Source organism: Sphaeramia orbicularis, chromosome 7, assembly GCF_902148855.1.
Source record: "Sphaeramia orbicularis chromosome 7, fSphaOr1.1, whole genome shotgun sequence".
Classification (NCBI taxonomy): Eukaryota; Metazoa; Chordata; class Actinopteri; order Kurtiformes; family Apogonidae; genus Sphaeramia; species Sphaeramia orbicularis.
This window is the reverse complement of record NC_043963.1, coordinates 18,630,211-18,650,523: the sequence shown is the minus strand read 5'-3', so window position 1 is coordinate 18,650,523 and position 20,313 is coordinate 18,630,211.

Below are 20,313 nucleotides of genomic sequence, written 5' to 3'. Positions count from 1 at the left end.
ATGACCTGACTAAAGTGGGGTACACACAAAGATAATCGGGCTGTTTTTGTCCAGGTTTTCCCCCCTTCCCTACCAAGGACGGCAAACACCAGATTATTTTATGTTTTATAAGATTATCCTGTGGCCTGAGGTGTGTAAAGAGTGAATTTGTCCCTAATTGACTCCGAAACGGGTCGGGCCAACAATCGTAAATATTAAACTTATTCAATATTTACGACCAAAAATCTTCGTGTGTGGGGAAAGCCGACAACTCCCAAGTCACGACGCCGTGAATTGTGACATGGAACAGAATGTAGCCTATCAAGAAGCGAGCTGACTGAGGAACAAGGGAGCAGGTGTAAATAAAAACAAGCATGGCCGACCTGAAACAAAGTTCGGTGGACCTCCGAAATTTTGGATTTTTCCGTCGAAAATAGTCCCAACAACACCATCGTTCCCTCCTCTCGAATGTCCTCTTCCATGTTGCGTCTTGTGTTTTTCAGCTGTTGCTGAGTTTCTATTTTGTTTTTGTTAGATCCCATTTGATCATGCAAGATTTTCAGCTTGGAGGTCTAGATTCTAGATCAGCGGTGGGACAGAATCGTGTGGTGTGCTCCGACAATCTCAACACAGCACACCACACAGTACGATCAAAACTGTTCAATGCCTGTTTTTTTATCTTCATGTGTGGGGTCTGTAACAGATAAAACAAAACAGTAACATTTTACTTGAAGGTCTAGTTTATAATGCATTAAGCGCACATTCATAAGACATTATAATGCATTTATAATGCATTATAAAAGTCATTACAACAGTTTATGATCATGTACAACAACTTATACCAAGATTAATAAAGTATTATAAGTGTAGGCAGAATGTATTAGAAATTCAGCGTTCATAATGTTTTATACATCCATACCAAAGCAGTGTGAAGGAATTTATTTTTTTAGGTGGGGAACTTTTGTTAGGTTTTGTCACTGGTCCTATACCCATCTATTTTAGGGATTTCACATTTATTAAAAAAAAAAGTATGTGTTTGAATTAACAAAGATTTAGAGCTGCCACATTATTTTTTATTTATGTATAAAGCAACATGTAACAATCTATTTACTGTCTGTTCTTTTAATGTTTTGTTTTTGCAAAATAAAGAGTTATTAAGAACACTTCGATGTGTAATTTTTGACTTACACTTTACTTAGAGTCAGCAGATACTGCTCATACGTCATCATACTTGTGTTATATCATACAATTGATAATGTGTTCTGTAACCCAGGACTTGAGATTCTTCCTACAAACACTGTTGTCACTTTGGTGTGGATGTATAAAACATAATGAAAGTTGAATTTATAATACATTATGCCTACACTTATAATTCTTTATTAACCTTGGTATAAGTTGTTTTACATGATCATAAACTGTTGTAATGACTTTTATAATGCATTATAAATGCATTATAATGTCTTATGAATGTGCGCTTAATGCATTATAAACTAGACCTTCAAGTGTTACCAAAAAAACTTCTTGAGATTCAGAAAATCCTCATGTGTACCCTGCTTAAAAGGAAGGACAAAAATAAAGAGAGCACACAAGACTCTTAAAACCAGGGGTATTCAAATCCGGTCCTCGAGGGCCGGTATCCTGCATGTTTTAGATATTTCCCTCTTCCATCACACCTGGAGGCCATTCCAATGTTATCAGGCTTCTGCAGAGCTTGATGATGAGCTGATCATTAATTGAACCAGGTGTGGATAGAAGAGGGAAATATCTAAAACATGCAGGATACCGGACCAAGAGGACCAGATTTGAATACCCCTGCTTTAATCTAGAAATATATTTATTTGAGAAATAAAATGAAAAAAGCAGATCAGTTTATCAGTGCAGAGCAGTGTTTTTCAGCTTTGAGGTCACCTGGAATCATCACAGGTGCTCATTCTTTGCTTATTTGAGGGAAAAAGAGGAGTAAAAATAGGACCAATGGCCCTGTAGCTTACCGGTCAAATTAAAAGGTTTGGGAAATGTATCCAGATGCCATTTATTATCACCCAGTTATGTGTATTTATTATATCACAGAAATAGCCCAAGCTGAAAGCATGGACGGTCGGGATTTATTCTTTGATAGACCTGGCTTTGTTGACACAAGTGTTTCACACATATTATTCTGGAAACAATGTGCATACAATAACAGCTTGATTGACTTACCATAGGTCAACTTTGGTCATAAATTGTAGTGAAATGTGTTGGCAATATATACTGAACAACAAAAGAAACGCAAGTATGTTTCGGTATTGGTTTATATGGGAGTTTTATTCTGAATATTGGTTTCATATGAGATATTTATATCCAGCTGTGAAATTTACAGTGGGTCTCTCTTGCTGTCCCTGTAGCACTGAGTTGACGGTCACGGAGATGGGCCAAGCAAATATGGCGATCCTGATTACGGGTGGTCACATGTGGTCTTCCGGATCTTGGTCTGTCCCAAGTGGTCCCTGTGTCACAGAATCGTGTCCTCAGCCTACTGATGGTGGACTCATGCACTTGCTGTAATGCTGCTAGTACGAACCCAGAACCCAAATGCAGAACTAGGAGGCGGATGTAAAAGTTTACAGAGTTTATTAAATTCAGGTATCACAAAAATACTGGCAGTGATAATGAACAGGATCTTGAGGACAGCAGCCAAGGAAGTCCTCGAGGGATTCGTCCTCCGGGCGAGGGACACGAACCCACGGTTAGTCTCCGGGTTTTGAGTCGGTACGCCGACTAGGGAGAAGCAGAGGGAGGTCAGGGACGGAAACAGGTCAAACACGGGAGAGCAAACAGACAGGCAACAGGACATAGGGGTAGAGCTAGCTCACGTACCAAAAACCAGGCGAAGAGGTCAAAATCCAGGAAGGCAGATGGAGGCAGACAAAACCAACAGGGAGCAGGCAAGACAGGCAACAACAGGATGACAAAACGGGTCGAAACACAGGTAGGCAAACGAACAGACAGGATCAAAACGCTGGTAAGTAGACTACGAGAGAATACAAACTGGCGTCTGATCAGGGGAAAGGACAGGGTATAAATACACAAAAGGGAGGGAAGACAACGAGACACAGGTGGAACACATCAGGGCGGAGTCAGGTAATCAGGGAAAAGGTGAACACGAACCAGGAAGGGAAGTAAAGACAACAGACAAGACACATGAGGAAAACTTAACAAAATAAAACAGGAAGTGGCAGACAAACATAAAAGACAGACAACACCAGACTAACGTCCGGTAGCAGGCTTCACACTTGCGGACGTCTGGCAACGTTGCGAGCCATTAAACCAGCATCAAGCATACCAATGGTGCGTTCTCTCAGATTATCGTTAAGGCGAGGCATCGTGGTAATGCAGTAACTTTTGAATCTTACCATTTCTTTTTATAGCCCCCGGATAAACAAAGGGAATTGCCACTCCCATTTGTTGCTCCCACTACCATATCACTCATCGCACCTCCGATACTTTGTACACGTGCTCACCACCACTCGTGGTCGTGTTTGCCTGCAAACACATGCTCCAGTGGTTACAACTCACTTATTGTAATGTGTATCTCAGTTGACAACTCAACAGGACAGCTGAACTCTTGCCTAAATTAACGACCAAAACTTGCGTTTCTTTTGTTGTTCAGTATATATGTCAAATTATGTAACTATCAAATAACAATGGAGGGACTTTAAGGATCTATATGCAGCAAAGGATGCCTGAATGCCTTTGGAATGAAAATATGGTATTTCAAGACGGGCCATCTATCATGGTATTTGGGGGGGCTGTGTGGTCCAGAGGGTTAGGTGATGGACAGATTCATTCATTCATTCATTTTCTGAACCTGCTTTATCCTCACTAGGGTCATGGGGGTCACTTGGAGCCTATCCCAGCTACATAGGGGTGAAGGCGGGGTACATCCTGGACAAGTTGCCAGTTCATCGCAGGGCATGGACAGACATACCAGAGGCTATTATTGCATCGATCCACTTCCTATCTCTTGTAATGGGGACATTTTTCAAAGTGGCACCAAATCCAGAATGAGATCCGGATCCAAATAATTTCACTAAATTTGTTGATATCATCATAAAGAAGCTGTATACCAAGTTTGAAGTCAATCGGAATTGTAGTTTCGGAGAAGAAGACGATTGAAAGTTTTGTAACGGACAAAAGACGACAGATGACGACGACGGACGCTGCATGACGACAATAGCTTACGGCCTATTGGGGAGTAAGCTAAAAACAGCACATAAAGCAAGAGAAGCTGTTATATCTTTAACATTATGTTAGTTGTATATTTGGATTCGTATTTGGCATTAATTTATTGTTCCACTCAATGAACTGAAAACTTGCTAACGCTAGAGTAGCTGCTGATTATGCAGAACATTTGCGGGTACATAACATCAGAGCAATACCTTGTTTTAATAAACAATTTGCCTAAACACCACATCCATGAGGGCTGCTATTGTTGTTTCACAGGCTACGTGACATCAGAGTTTGGAAGTGGGAGTACATCGATCCAGTACGAGTTTGCGGGTGGGAAGTCATGGGTTCGACTGCCATTCCAGTGCATTTTCACTGGTAGAAGGTTGGAAAAACACGAGTTACGGGTGACCTGGAACGCAGCATAAACAAACACTAAAACAGGAATCAGGGCAAAGGCAGGAGGCCAAGGTTCAAGGTTACTTTATTTGTACCCGTGGGTAGATTTGTTTTCCAGTTGAGGTGATTGCTTTGGCATTACAACAAGACATACATTGAACATGTTAGACAGGTACTTGATCGAGCTTACAGACAGGACAAAAAGACAGGACAAAAAGTGTTCAGTGTTCCACCATTCATCAGTATAGCAGCATGGATAAGTAAAAAAAAATGTAATAAAAACAAGATGTAGTCAAACACAATAAAAACCCAGAGGATAAAAATAGTCTGGGATAAAAAACCAGGATAAAACATAAAAATTAAAACATTTGAAGTCACAATAATAATAAATAGAGCAAAAAAATAGAATAAATAACTAAAATAAGTTCATCAAGTCCAATGTCACTATTTCTTATTGAGCTCAGTGACGGCGACAGGAACAAAGCTGTTTTTAGAACGCTGTGTCCTGCACCTTGGGACTAAGAACCTCCGTCAAGAGGAAAGGAGCTGGAATTCACCTTGTAAAGGATGGGAGTCATTATTAAGACATTGCACAAAAGCAGACAAAACACAGGTGTAATAGATGACATTAATGGTTACTCTTTTATATTTTCTTGGGAAGTTCTGTCGAACCATCATGTACATTTTCAAACCTGTTACTGACAACGTTTAGATGCACTAAAAAGTTTTTTTTTTTTTTTTTTTTTACCCCTGTTACAAAAAAGACAAAATTCTTCATCAGCTGCTCTCATGGCTTCCGAAAATAATATTCCCGTTTTCCTTCAAACCTGTGCAAATAAATTTTGTATTCCAAGTGGCAGACGTTCCACTGTGTGAACTCAGCCTCTTTCTTTCTTTCAGTTTTACAACATTTGCTCATATCCATAAACCTGTTTATCTTCTCTGTCATAAAGTTTAGCAGTTTGTGGGTTTCTCTGTGGACTTTTCTGGATTCATCCATCTGTTAGACTATGGATCTGTCTTTACCACTGGTCATAAACTGGAACCTTGTGTTACAACCTGCAGTAAAACACACAAATTAGATTTTTTTTTTTTTTTTTTTCTGGTAGTACCGTATACATCCCCAGAGAACTATCGTAAAACTGTGGAATGTCAGCATATCCCACAAGTCCTTTTCCATTCAGAAAAGGCTTAGCTTGGAATATCTGAAGGAAATAGGCTGTTGATTAGGGATGGGAATCATTAAGAATTTAACGATTTCGATTCTCTTATCGATTCTCTTATCGATTCTCATTGGGTGAGGGAATAAAAGAGTACAAACGGGTGTGTTTGCATTAACTGTCTTTTATACTATTTCCATCTCTGCACAGAAAATATAACATATACAGTATGTACAAATAATAATAACAGATGACGCCGGCCCAGTTCAGGGGGAGGGTGCGTACAGTGAAAGTGAAACTAAAGACTCTTTACTAATTCCTCTATTGCCGCATTTCTACTATGTGGAACCCGTTTGACTCGGCTCGGCTTGTCTCCCGTTGTTGTGCACCTCATTTCCTTCCCCTTCTTACCTTCGGAAACATGTATTTGAGGAGTTACAATGTTTGTTGCCCACACCAGAACCGGAACCGGCCCGGCATTCACTCTGCCGCTATATTCACAAGCACCGCTAAGTATCAAATACGTGACATTCCTGTAAATGATTCACATGCTGTGGACAAATGTTTGAGGATACTGGAGGGATTCCACCCTTTTGAAGACATGGAAGCTTTGACAGTGTTCCACTGGACCTGGTGCCGTCTTTTTAGATTGTTTCTGCCTCAACGCCATGTTGGCTATGTTCTGACCAAAAGAATGCAGCGTACGTGTGACGTCATCGCGCATGCACAACGAAGGCGGAATCGATAAGCAGAATCGTTAAGCAGGCAGGCAAACGATTCCAAGGAATTGAGCTACTGGGAACCAGTTCTCAAAAAAGAACCGGTCCTCGATTCCCATCCCTACTGTTGACATGATCCTCAAACTCAGAATATTCAAAATAATAGCATTTATATGAACATACTCAGACTGATTTTTTTATTATCATTTTTTTAAGTTCAGTTTATTTCAAATATGCAACAAGACAAAGTAATCTCACTTAATCCTTAGAAATAAAACAAATAGTAAGAAGTCATGAAGAAAAAAAAAAACATACAAGTGACTTGATTGTTGATTGATTTAAAACCAAAACAAGAAAAATCCATTTGAAAAAGAAAAGAAAACATATTCGAAAAGGAGCGGCATGAAGTTCAACTTATAAACTCCCACCCCCTGACCCCATCCTTCTATCGACCCTAGATTCCCATGTCAGCTCCCATAAGTACGCTTTTCAAATCTTACACATATCAAACTAAATTCTGACTACGCCTGCATATGATATAAGAACTTAGTTTCAGTTTAATTCAAGATTTTTTTTTTGCTTAATTGAAGCAAAAAAAAAAAAAAAATCTGTCAATGGAACACGTGAAAATTATTTTGGTAAGATTTCTTGAAATAATATTTTCAAGATCTATTGTCTGAAACTAAGTTCTTATATCTCAGTGGAAAGTTACACTTTAGGTGATTACGTCTTACTAGTGGCATTGTACCCGTGGTGCCAGTGTATGATAGCATGAGAGGCTAAAATGCCCTTCAGCGGCATTGTACCCAAACACCCTCCCGTGCTGCAACATCGATCGGACAACGTGCATTATATAGTGGGACTTTAAGTGTGATGAGATGTTTTGACTAGAAATATGAAAAATACACTTGGTAAGATCATGATTTTTTGCAGTGCACACATTAATGACGCAGTGACAACTCTCTGACCAATCAGTGGTCTGCAGTGTTTACACGTCACATTTTAGTACCTCTTCACCTGTTTTGGAACCTTGGCCGAGCAAGTATTAAAAAAGTAGTACCAGATTCCAGGTTCTGTTGTGTAATGGAAACGCAAAAAGGTTGAGTCGAGTCGTGGAAATGCAGCATCAGTTCTAACTCTCTCTATTAAAGGCCTTATTCAGACCGTTTTCTTAAACCTGTTTTTTTTGCATATCCAGACTGCATCCATACTGAAGTCTGACCAAAAACCACATCAGACCCACACCACATTCCAGTCTCAAATCAAACTGCGAAATGTGTTTGCTCTGTTACTTAGAATCCGACGCACAACCACAACGTTAAATCTCAGGTGACAGAAGTGCTGGAGAAAATCCACACTTCTGCAGGCAGAGACGAGGGGAAACATGGAGAGAGAAAGTTCATGCAGGCATGGTAATCTGCTGGAGGCTGCTGAACACGCAAAGGCAGGAGGATGGCAAAGCATCGTTACCATAGCAACCCACGCACTTAGGTACAGCCATGTCTGGACACACAAATCCCATCTGATAACTTGCAAACAGTGTGGACGGTGTGTCTTAAAAGATCTGAGTTGAGAAATGAATCTGATTTGTCTGCAGTGGAAAGTGGTTCTACACACACACACACACACACACACACACACACACACACACACACACGTAAACACACACCCACACAATCATCAGAACAGAGCTGATCAGTTAAAAGAAAATCCACTCCGAGGCTGGAGCATATGTCGTCTATTTCCATTTGTCCTGTGGGAAAAGTCCACTTTATTTCCTCCTTATTGGAATATAGACAGAGGTTAAATTGACAGAAAGTAAGTGTGTGGAAGAACACAATTTAAAGCCTTTCAGTTCACACAAGTTAGCAGTCTTAATCTGGGTGAAACTGAGTGAGCTACTCAGAAGGAATTTTCTGTGGTGTTAAATGTTAACACAGTTATATATAACACTGGGTTACAAAAAAAATGTTTTTTGCAAGTTGTCTAGGTTTTTTCAACTGAATTAGGACCATTTTGCACTGCTAAATCCAAAAATGACATCTGTTTTTCTCAATCAGGTCAGGTTTTTTTTTGCTAATTTGATCTTCTCACAAAATTGATTACATTTTTGTGACTTTATCAGTTGATTTTATATATAGTTCTCACCCAAAAAAGGTTTTAAGAGAAAAAAAATCATTTTCACAAGCACACTTTATGAAACTTGTGACTTGATTCCTGTTAAGGCGGCCATACACTGTGCGATTATTTCGATCGTTGCACGCAGCTCCATCTCAAACTGTGCGAATCAGTCGTACAGTCAGGCTCACGATTCATGTTCTCACACTGTACGGGCCGATGCTCGTATGCGACCTGACTGCTCACACTGTAGGACCATACACCACAGGACACACCACACATTCGAGTGTTGTATCCGGAAATACAACGTTAAAATACCAAGGAATCCGTAAAAGTGCATAGACGATTGTGTATTGGCGTGAGCCACGAAATGGTAGTGCTAAACAAAACCAACGAGCTGCTTTGGTAATATGTGCCATTATCTGCGGGGAATCAAAAAAGAAGAAAAGACAACGATGTGTTCAGTGCAGGAATTGGTTGGCCAGACGTGGACAGTATGGGCTGTCAATCCTACAGCAAAGGGAACTAGAGGTAAGCTGCAACAGCCAAACTGCACTAGGATGATAGCCAGCTACTGTTAGCTTGTTCGCTACTGTACGCGTCTGTGTTCGCGCATGCACAGTGTGAGAATTTGAGGCACATCGGTTCATGGCACTGCTTTGACAGTACAATACACTCACGAGGAGCGAGCAGGATTTCAAACAGCTCCGTTTTCCTTGCGAACACACGATTGCTGGTCGTGAGGTGGTCGTGAGGTGCTAATCGCTTCTCTTTACCCCATGTACACTGCACGAAGCACGACACACGATTAGAGGCACATCGGGCGCGATCCCAGAAAGAGTCGCACGAGTGAGAAATCGTCTCTAAACTCGCACAGTGTAAGGCCGCCTTTAGGTACAATGGTGTATTCACCGCAGATGTAGCAGAATACGTCAGGCTTATTTTTGCAAGATCTTCTAGGTTCTATGTTATTTACTCTTTAGTCTGATGATAAACTATCCAATAAATAATTCTGATCCTAGTTTTTGCACAGGGATCATTTGTGGAAACGGTGACATGGCTGCTGAACATCAGTATGATGGGATCTGTAACAACCATGTCACATCCGTTCACTGCCACATTTTGTGTTTTTGTGTCAGCTGTTACTGTTTTAGATCCACAATACTAACATTTATGAATAAGAGGAGAATTAGCAATAGTAAGTATATAAGTTTATTCCTAATAAAGTACTGGTACTGACCAGAGCATCATGGGTAATGTCACGTCCGTCCACCAGCAAAAGTTTTCACATACACGTGCTATTCAAAATCCAATATTTCTGAAAATATAGCTTCCACTGTCAAATAATATCAGTCGCCTGTGCACAAATGGATTAGCATTACTTCAACACAGTTCTATGCATTTCTTACAACTTTTTTTTTTTGAGAAAAATGGCCACTCATTTCACCCCCTAAGTAAATTTTCGCCGATATACATATTCTCCTTTAGCTCTCTCCTCCCATTCCATAAAACTAGTTTCTGAATAATGATTATTTTTGACCTGATGTCATTTCAGACCACTGTGGGAGAAAGAAGACATTTTTCCAAGCTTCTGTCGAGTCTGTAATTACAGATGTTAGTCACATATCACTCACCTCCCTTTTTTTTAAAGCACATATGATTCACCCATGTCTGTGTCAAAGGCGAAATTATCCACAGCAGAATTATCCCACAGAACCCACTTCATCCGTGACCACCTGACTCACATAAGGCTGAAAGACATGTATGGAATTTTTGCACAGCGCCACCAAAAACACACAAACATGGCAGCTTTACTTTATTCTAGTTAATTATATTCATTATAGTAACCCATGAAGACCCAAACATCCACTGGTAACCAAAATCATTTACTGATGTAAAATGTGTAATTACTTTTGATCCACTAATCCTATCAATACATGTAAATAATTGGTGTAAAATACAGTTTGTCGTCTTTTCATGGACATCAGATTTACATTTACATTTATGCATTTGGCAGATGCTTTTTTCCAAAGCGACTTACAGGGGAAAAACCAAAATAACAGAAAAAAAAAATACAAGAATAGATTAAAGACATAAAGCAGCTGTACAATTTAAAAACAGTGAAATAAAAATACCAAGTAAAACGACAGAATAAACATGATAATACTTTTAAAATGGAATGTTTTTATAAATATGACCCATCTGGATGTTCAGAGGCTCCGTAGTTATCGTGGAAACACAGTCATCTTCTACAACATTGATTCACCAGTCAAACCCATGGAGTTAGATCAATGGCAGTGGATGGAGACACTGGGTTTATGTTCACTTATTTATATCTTTGCTGAAAAAGTCACTTTATCTTCAGTTTTCTCTGTTTCTGATATAATAATCCTCAATTTTAATCTGAGCTTTAATGAACATCTACATGATCAGTAAATTAACCCTATAACGCCAAACGAATCGTATTTGATACATGAGTTTTGAAGCCCTCTACATGATCAGGGTGATATGTTTTTTTTCTTTAAAAACCTGATGTATACAATTAGATACATGCAATACACAGATAATCCACCAGGGGGGAGGAATTCGTTCACCAGCAGTCTTTCCTGTTACACTACAAGACTGACATTAATGAAAAAGGAGGCAGAACTTTGACAGTTTTGAAAAGGAATTACCAATTTGTTAGACATGTTTGTGTTATATTATGTGTTTGTTCAAAAATAATAATATTTGAGCATTGAGACCCGATGTATCAAATATGATACAAAATTGAAACTCATACATGGAAATCGATATTAAAAAAAAAATTTAAAAAAATTGGGTTGTTCAGAAGGACAAATAAAGGCTCAAGTTTCAAAGAACTGGAATTTTCTGTCAATGATTTAACGGTTCAGGCTTTACAGGGTTAAATATAGGAAAATACCTGATTTTCACTGAAGAACTCAAAAGTAAAGAAGATAAAACTGCAAAAAAAAAGGTTATAAATCAGTGAAGAAAGGTTAAATAGAGAGAAATAATCATTTGGGAACTGCCATCAAAGTAGTCCTGAGTCTTAATGGATTAATGCTGGTTAAACAAATGGATCTCCCCGTGTTATTAAAATGTATAATTTTTGATTTGCTTTTTAACCTTGATGAGCTCTGAGCTGAAACTGAAATGCACTTTTCACATTTCCATTTAAGTACATCATTGAAAACCTGCTGTGATTGTTATTAAACTTCATTTTTGTCTCCACTCTTTATATTCACCTCTCAGCTTCTTCCCAGATCTTGTAAAATGAAAATAAAAAGACCCATTTGTACATATTATGACTGGCTCACACATTTAATTTCACTTTATATCACACCTTACTTATAAATCCACTTTATTCGAATCACTCAGAACAGCGGGGTTAGTTTGTGTTAGTGAGCCGTAACTGTTCTCTGCACCCTTTGATTGTAAAAGATTATAATCCGACTCAAATCTCAATTTCCGCTCGGTGTTACATCGGCGCTATCGCCTTCTTACTCTCTGTGGAGCAGAACGTTGGACTGTGGACTCCCGGTCGGCTGTGGAGAGTCATGACTGTTGGAGTGTTTACATGGTGACAAGATTGTCAAGGGGATTCAGGCTTGTGTTGATAAAGCCAACATTGAATCTCACTCACAAACAGTGCACGTACACAAATTATATTTAACCCATAAAGACCCGAACATCTACTGCCGACAAAAAAATACTGAGCTAAGATGTTTAATACCTGTTGATCCACTAATCCTATCAATATATGTAAATTATTCAGTTTGTTATCTTTTCATGGTCATCAGATATGACCCATTTGGACATTCAGAGGCTCCGTAGTTACCATGGAAACACCGTCATCTTCTGCAACATTGATTCACCAGTAAAACCCATGGAGTTTGACAAACTTTCTTCAGTTTTCTCCGTCCTAATTCCTAATACAATAGTGGATTTACCTACCATCACCCTCAGTGTTGCAGCCCACCGTTTGAGCATGTAAAATATTGAAAATAATGTAAGTGCTTTTTTTTTGAGGGTGCTTCTATGAAACTGGGTTTATTTTGGTAACTGGCACTTTTCCAGGTTTTTAGACCCGATAATAAAAGAGAAATGTAGACATATTTCCCCCCAGGATGTACCTAATGATGACCTCAGATAAATGCAAAAAAAATATGCTCTCACTCTGAGCCATCCCAAAATGAATGAATTTTTACTGAAATATCAGGGCCAAAAACAGGACCAAAGCTGGGACAGGAAAAGCTACCTAGGTGTCAGTGCATTTGATCTGGAAAACTGTAAATGGTCTTATATAGCGCTGTAAATAAAGACACTGTGTTAAACTCGTTGATCCTAGTGGTTTTTCTGATCCAGACATGCAGGTTTTTCATGAATCTCAGTCTCATCCAAGGTTTTGTGTGTAACCCATTGTGTCCACTCGCGTTACACGCAGAACCTGCCCATTTAAACACAAATAAATTGCAAGTGATTTTGCAACAGCGGTCATTTTTGTCAAACACTCTGTCTTGCATAATTAGTTCAATTCCCAAAACGTATCTGTGAGAGAATAAAGAAATATTTGAAAAAATAGTAGCGCGGAATTTTCGTGTCCTTCGTGTCCATGATACATACAGATTTTTGAATTAAATATAATGTAAAATATAAAAATGTGTTTTATCTGAAAAAATAGTTTCTCTTTTATCTCAGTATTTATTTTTAAACTAGACCCAAAGTGCTTCCAGACTTGCTTCATAACAGTCTACATCTGGTTTGAATTTTTAGCCCCTCTATCCAGTTTTTAGGGACCAGTTTCATAGAAGCACCCAAATTAAATCTACCAAAATTATCAACAAATCAACACTATGTATGCACACACTATCACTCACTGTATAAAGTGAATAAAATAAAGCTCATTAGGATCCTAGTGGTTTTTCTGATCCAGACATGCAGGTTTTTCATGAATCTCAGTCTCATCCAAGGTTTTGTTTGTAACCCATTGTGTCCACTCTCGTTACACGCAGAACCTGCCCATTTAAACACAAATAAATTGCAAGTGATTTTGCAACAGCGGTCATTTTTGTGAAACACTCTTCCTTGCATAATTAGTTCGATTCCCAAAATGTACCTGTGAGAGAATAAAGAGATATTTGAAAAAATAGTAGTGCATAATTTTCGTGTCCTTTTGACTGTTACATGCAGATTTTTGAATTAAATATAATGTAATATAATATAAAAATGTGTTTCATCTAATTTTTTTTTTTTTTTTTTTTGTCTCAGTAAGTATTTATTTTTAAAATAGACCCAAAGTGTTTCCAGACTTGCTTCATAACATTATTCTACATCTGGTTTGAATTGTTAGCCCCTCTATCCAGTTTTTAGGGACCAGTTTCATAGAAGCACCCATATTAAATCTACCAAAATTATCAACAAATCAACACTATGTATGCACACACTGTATGACTCACTGAATAAAGTGAATAAAATAAAGCTCATTAGGATCCTAGTGGTTTTTCTAATTCAGACATGCAGGTTTTTCATGAATCTCAGTCTCATTCAAGGTTTTGTGTGTAACCCATTGTGTCCACTTGCGCTACACGCAGGACCTGCCCATTTAAACACAAATAAATTTCAAGTGATTTTGCAACAGCGGTCATTTTTGTGAAACACTCTGTCTTGCATAATTAGTTCAATTCCCAAAACGTATCTGTGAGAGAATAAAGAAATATTTGAAAAAATAGTAGCGCGGAATTTTCGTGTCCTTCGTGTCCATGATACATACAGATTTTTGAATTAAATATAATGTAAAATATAAAAATGTGTTTTATCTGAAAAAATTGTTTCTCTTTTATCTCAGTATTTATTTTTAAACTAGACCCAAAGTGCTTCCAGACTTGCTTCATAACAGTCTACATCTGGTTTGAATTTTTAGCCCCTCTATCCAGTTTTTAGGGACCAGTTTCATAGAAGCACCCATATTAAATCTACCAAAATTATCAACAAATCAACACTATGTATGCACACACTATCACTCACTGTATAAAGTGAATAAAATAAAGCTCATTAGGATCCTAGTGGTTTTTCTGATCCAGACATGCAGGTTTTTCATGAATCTCAGTCTCATCCAAGGTTTTGTTTGTAACCCATTGTGTCCACTCTCGTTACACGCAGAACCTGCCCATTTAAACACAAATAAATTGCAAGTGATTTTGCAACAGCGGTCATTTTTGTGAAACACTCTTCCTTGCATAATTAGTTCGATTCCCAAAATGTACCTGTGAGAGAATAAAGAGATATTTGAAAAAATAGTAGTGCATAATTTTCGTGTCCTTTTGACTGTTACATGCAGATTTTTGAATTAAATATAATGTAATATAATATAAAAATGTGTTTCATCTAATTTTTTTTTTTTTTTTTTTTGTCTCAGTAAGTATTTATTTTTAAAATAGACCCAAAGTGTTTCCAGACTTGCTTCATAACATTATTCTACATCTGGTTTGAATTGTTAGCCCCTCTATCCAGTTTTTAGGGACCAGTTTCATAGAAGCACCCATATTAAATCTACCAAAATTATCAACAAATCAACACTATGTATGCACACACTGTATGACTCACTGAATAAAGTGAATAAAATAAAGCTCATTAGGATCCTAGTGGTTTTTCTAATTCAGACATGCAGGTTTTTCATGAATCTCAGTCTCATTCAAGGTTTTGTGTGTAACCCATTGTGTCCACTCGCGTTACACGCAGAACCTGCCCATTTAAACACAAATAAATTGCAAGTGATTTTGCAACAGCGGTCATTTTTGTCAAACACTCTGTCTTGCATAATTAGTTCAATTCCCAAAACGTATCTGTGAGAGAATAAAGAAATATTTGAAAAAATAGTAGCGCGGAATTTTCGTGTCCTTCGTGTCCATGATACATACAGATTTTTGAATTAAATATAATGTAAAATATAAAAATGTGTTTTATCTGAAAAAATAGTTTCTCTTTTATCTCAGTATTTATTTTTAAACTAGACCCAAAGTGCTTCCAGACTTGCTTCATAACAGTCTACATCTGGTTTGAATTTTTAGCCCCTCTATCCAGTTTTTAGGGACCAGTTTCATAGAAGCACCCAAATTAAATCTACCAAAATTATCAACAAATCAACACTATGTATGCACACACTATCACTCACTGTATAAAGTGAATAAAATAAAGCTCATTAGGATCCTAGTGGTTTTTCTAATTCAGACATGCAGGTTTTTCATGAATCTCAGTCTCATTCAAGGTTTTGTGTGTAACCCATTGTGTCCACTTGCGCTACACGCAGGACCTGCCCATTTAAACACAAATAAATTTCAAGTGATTTTGCAACAGCGGTCATTTTTGTCAAACACTCTGTCTTGCATAATTAGTTCAATTCCCAAAACGTATCTGTGAGAGAATAAAGAAATATTTGAAAAAATAGTAGCGCGGAATTTTCGTGTCCTTCGTGTCCATGATACATACAGATTTTTGAATTAAATATAATGTAAAATATAAAAATGTGTTTTATCTGAAAAAATAGTTTCTCTTTTATCTCAGTATTTATTTTTAAACTAGACCCAAAGTGCTTCCAGACTTGCTTCATAACAGTCTACATCTGGTTTGAATTTTTAGCCCCTCTATCCAGTTTTTAGGGACCAGTTTCATAGAAGCACCCATATTAAATCTACCAAAATTATCAACAAATCAACACTATGTATGCACACACTATCACTCAATGAATAAAGTGAATAAAGTAAAGCTCATTAGGATCCTAGTGGTTTTTCTAATTCAGACATGCAGGTTTTTCATGAATCTCAGTCTCATTCAAGGTTTTGTGTGTAACCCATTGTGTCCACTTGTGTTACACACGGAACCTGCCCATTTAAACACAAATAAATTGCAAGTGATTTTGCAATAGTGGTCATTTTTGTGAAACACTCTGCCTTGCATGATTAGTTTGATTCCCAAAATGTACCTGTGAGAGAATAAAGAGATATTTGAAAAAAATAGTAGCGTGTCAATTTTGTGTCCTTTTGACTGTGTTACATCAAGATTTTTGTATTAAACGTAATGTAAAATATAAAAATGTGTTTTATCTGAAAAAATTGTTTCTCTTTTATCTCAGTAAGTATATATTTTTAAACTAGACTCAAAGTGCTTCCAGACTTGCTTCATAACATTAGTCTACATCTGGTTTGAATTGTTAGCCCCTCTATCCAGTTTTTAGGGACCAGTTTCATAGAAGCACCCATATTAAATCTACCAAAATTATCAACAAATCAACACTATGTATGCACACACTGTATGACTCACTGAATAAAGTGAATAAAATAATGCTCATTAGGATCATAGTGTTTTTTTAAATCCAGACATGCAAGTTTTTCATGAATCTCAGTCTCATTCAAGGCTTCGTGTGTAACCCATCGTGTCCACTTGTGTTACACGCAGAACCTGCCCATTTAAACACAAATAAATTGCAAGTGATTTTGCAACAGTGGTCATTTTGTGAAACACTCTGCCTTGCATGATTAGTTTGATTCCCAAAATGTACCTGTGAGAATAAAGAGATATTTGAAAAAAATAGTAGCGCTTAATTTTTGTGTCCTTTTTCCTTGTTACATGTAGATTTTTGTATTAAACTTAATGTAAAATAATATAAAAATGTGTTTTATCTAAAAAATAGTTTCTCTTTTATCTCAGTAAGTATATAGACCCAAAGTGCTTCCAGACTTGCTTCATAACATTAGTCTACATCTGGTTTGAATTGTTAGCCCCTCTATCCAGTTTTTAGGGACCAGTTTCATAGAAGCACCCATATTAAATCTACCAAAATTATCAACAAATCAACACTATGTATGCACACACTGTATCACTCATTGAATAAAGTGAATAAAATAAAGCTCATTAGGATCCTAGTGGTTTTTCTAATTCAGACATGCAGGTTTTTCATGAATCTCAGTCTCATTCAAGGCTTCGTGTGTAACCCATCGTGTCCACTTGTGTTACATGCAGAATCTGCCCAGTTAAACGCACATAAATTTTGAATGATTTTGCAACAGTAGTCATTTTTGTGAAAACACTCCGCCTTGCATAATAAATTCAATTCCCAATTCTCCTGCCCCCCCCCTCATTTTTTCTGGATCTGTCACTATAATATACCTACCTATAATAATACCTATGAATTTACTCTGACTTTTATAAACATATACATGACCAGTAAATTGAATTTAGGCAAATACCAGATTTTCACTGAAAAATGCAAAATGCAGAGGATAATATAATAAATGGTGATAAATCACTTAAGAAATGTTAAAAATAGAGAATAAAAAATCATTTGGGAACTACCACAAAAGTAGCACTGGGTCTTTTTGGGTTAATTTCACTTCAATTTAAGATCAGATTTTTGTTTTTGGACATTATGTCTTTGTCAGAATCAGTGAAAGCTCTTTCAATCCATTATGTTTAATACTCTGTGTCTCAGGAACAGTTTCTCATAATAATGCATATTTTGGATTGAAGAGTGATTGATTGAAAAAAAAAAAAACATTAAATTATGAAAATTCTTACTTTTATAAACTATCCAAACAAAAAAAGATGTGAATAACCTGGAAAAAATGAATATTTCTTAAGAAAAATAAGTGCAATTTTAACAATATTATGCCTCAAATTATCATTTCTACATGAGCATTATGGATCGGATCTACAAAGACACTAAACACATAGTAACAGGCAGAATATTGTTGAAATTGTGTTTAATTTTCTTTAGATATTTCAGGTTGTTCATATTTGTTCAGCTTATTCATATTTTATTGTTTGTAAATGTAAATATTTTCATAATTTAATGTTATTTTTTGCACTAAAACAAAGACAAAAATTGGAAGTTGTCATTTTTTACAGGCATAGTGTAAATTTTTTTTGTTTTTTTTTCCACATCAAACCGATAAAAAAAATATGGAGTCATTATTTTTGTAGGTGTTTATGCTATTATTTTATTTGACATCATATTGGTCTGTATGTGGAACCTGAACTAAGATGAGTTCGACAGCCTTGACTGTGGAATTTTTACACTTTGCAAATTCATCCCACAGGCCGCATGTTTGAGAACCCTGTTGTAGAAGATGACAGTGTTTCCACGGTAACTACAGAGCCTCTGAATGTCCAAATGGGTCAAATCTGATGACCATGAAATTATGACAAACTGTATTTTACATCAGTTATTTACATATATTGATAGGACTAGTGGATCAACATGTATTAAACAGTATATATCAGTAGATGCTTGTGGTCGTTGATGGATGTTTGGGTCTTTATGAGTTAAAGCGGTACACTTTTATCATCAAACCTTCCCACTGCTTTATACATTTGCCCAATGGTGTCTACATGTTTCATCTGAGAATGGAGTGAGTCTCAGTAAATACAAACAACTATATAACTTACATAAGGTAAACAGCGTGTCAGCGACAGTTATGAATCCATTTGTCGTGAGCATTCGGGAAAACCAGCATGTGTGTCTGAAAATGTGCCTTCAGAGTCTCAGGCATGAATATTGAGGAGATGATGAGAGAGGGAGAACACTTGTGTCCATTTGTATTTCGTTCTTTGTCCTCGAGTGCAGACCAAATTACTGCCTTTGTTTGGAAAATGGAGCCTGGCTCTGAGGTAGCGTCTGGCTCTTTCATCTTTGTGGATATTACATTGTGATGCATTTGGCTCTGGGGAAATGTTTATCTTAAGTGGCTTCTGCGTTCCGGGTTCATCTTCACGGTTAACTGAAACGCACGTCTCCATCACTATGAGAAACGAATATATGGTTGGGATGTCAACAGCGCCGACACACACACACACACACACACACACACACACACACACACACACACCGGTCAGTAAAAGCAAACCTAAGCTGAAAGTATGAGTTAATGATCATTAGCTGCTGTTTGATGGAAAATATTAGTGATGTGACATTCACGAACGAATCGAATCTTTTGAACGGCTCTTTGAAACGAACAATGGGAACCGAATCTTTGTAAAGAGCCGTTCATTTTTTATTTATTTTTTTTTAAAGGAGGGAGAGTCCAATTGCGTGTCAATTTAGCGTCACTGGGGAGGCATTGGCTTTATATACAGAGTAGAAGTGAGAGAACTTCTAATGTGGTATCATTTTGATATTTACATTAGAGACATCAGGTATTTTGCAATGTTACTTGAAGTATTTTATTTGCACTACAGTTTTTTTTGGTATTTAAGTACTGTGTAGCGTGGCTCAACTTTGTAAAGGTAATAATGTGGCTAATCGAAAAAATAAAAAAAATAAAAAATTGCAGGTCTTCCTTTAAAGGGTTTTTTTAAAGGTTTTTTTTTTTTTTTTCCAGTCTTCCCAAACCCAGTGACAGCAATTCACAGAATATTAACAGGAAAAAAAAGGAAAAAGAAATAACAGCAAAAACCTCTTTGCAGACTGACAGAACACCCACAATGTGTCGTCAGCTTTTTCAGAACCCTAACAAGGCCAAAATGGCCGACATATATAGGGAGAAGCCCCTCCCATTGGGCATGACCCACAGCAATCAATTAAACAAACATGGTTTTTCCTCAGGCAATCACAATAGGATGAAACCTCAAAACACAAGAGAAATAAAGAAAAATACTCCTTTTAACCTTTCCCCCCTATTTTTATCATATACCACTCTCCATTAGAGCGAAAAAACCTTAATAAGTGGAAACCACTA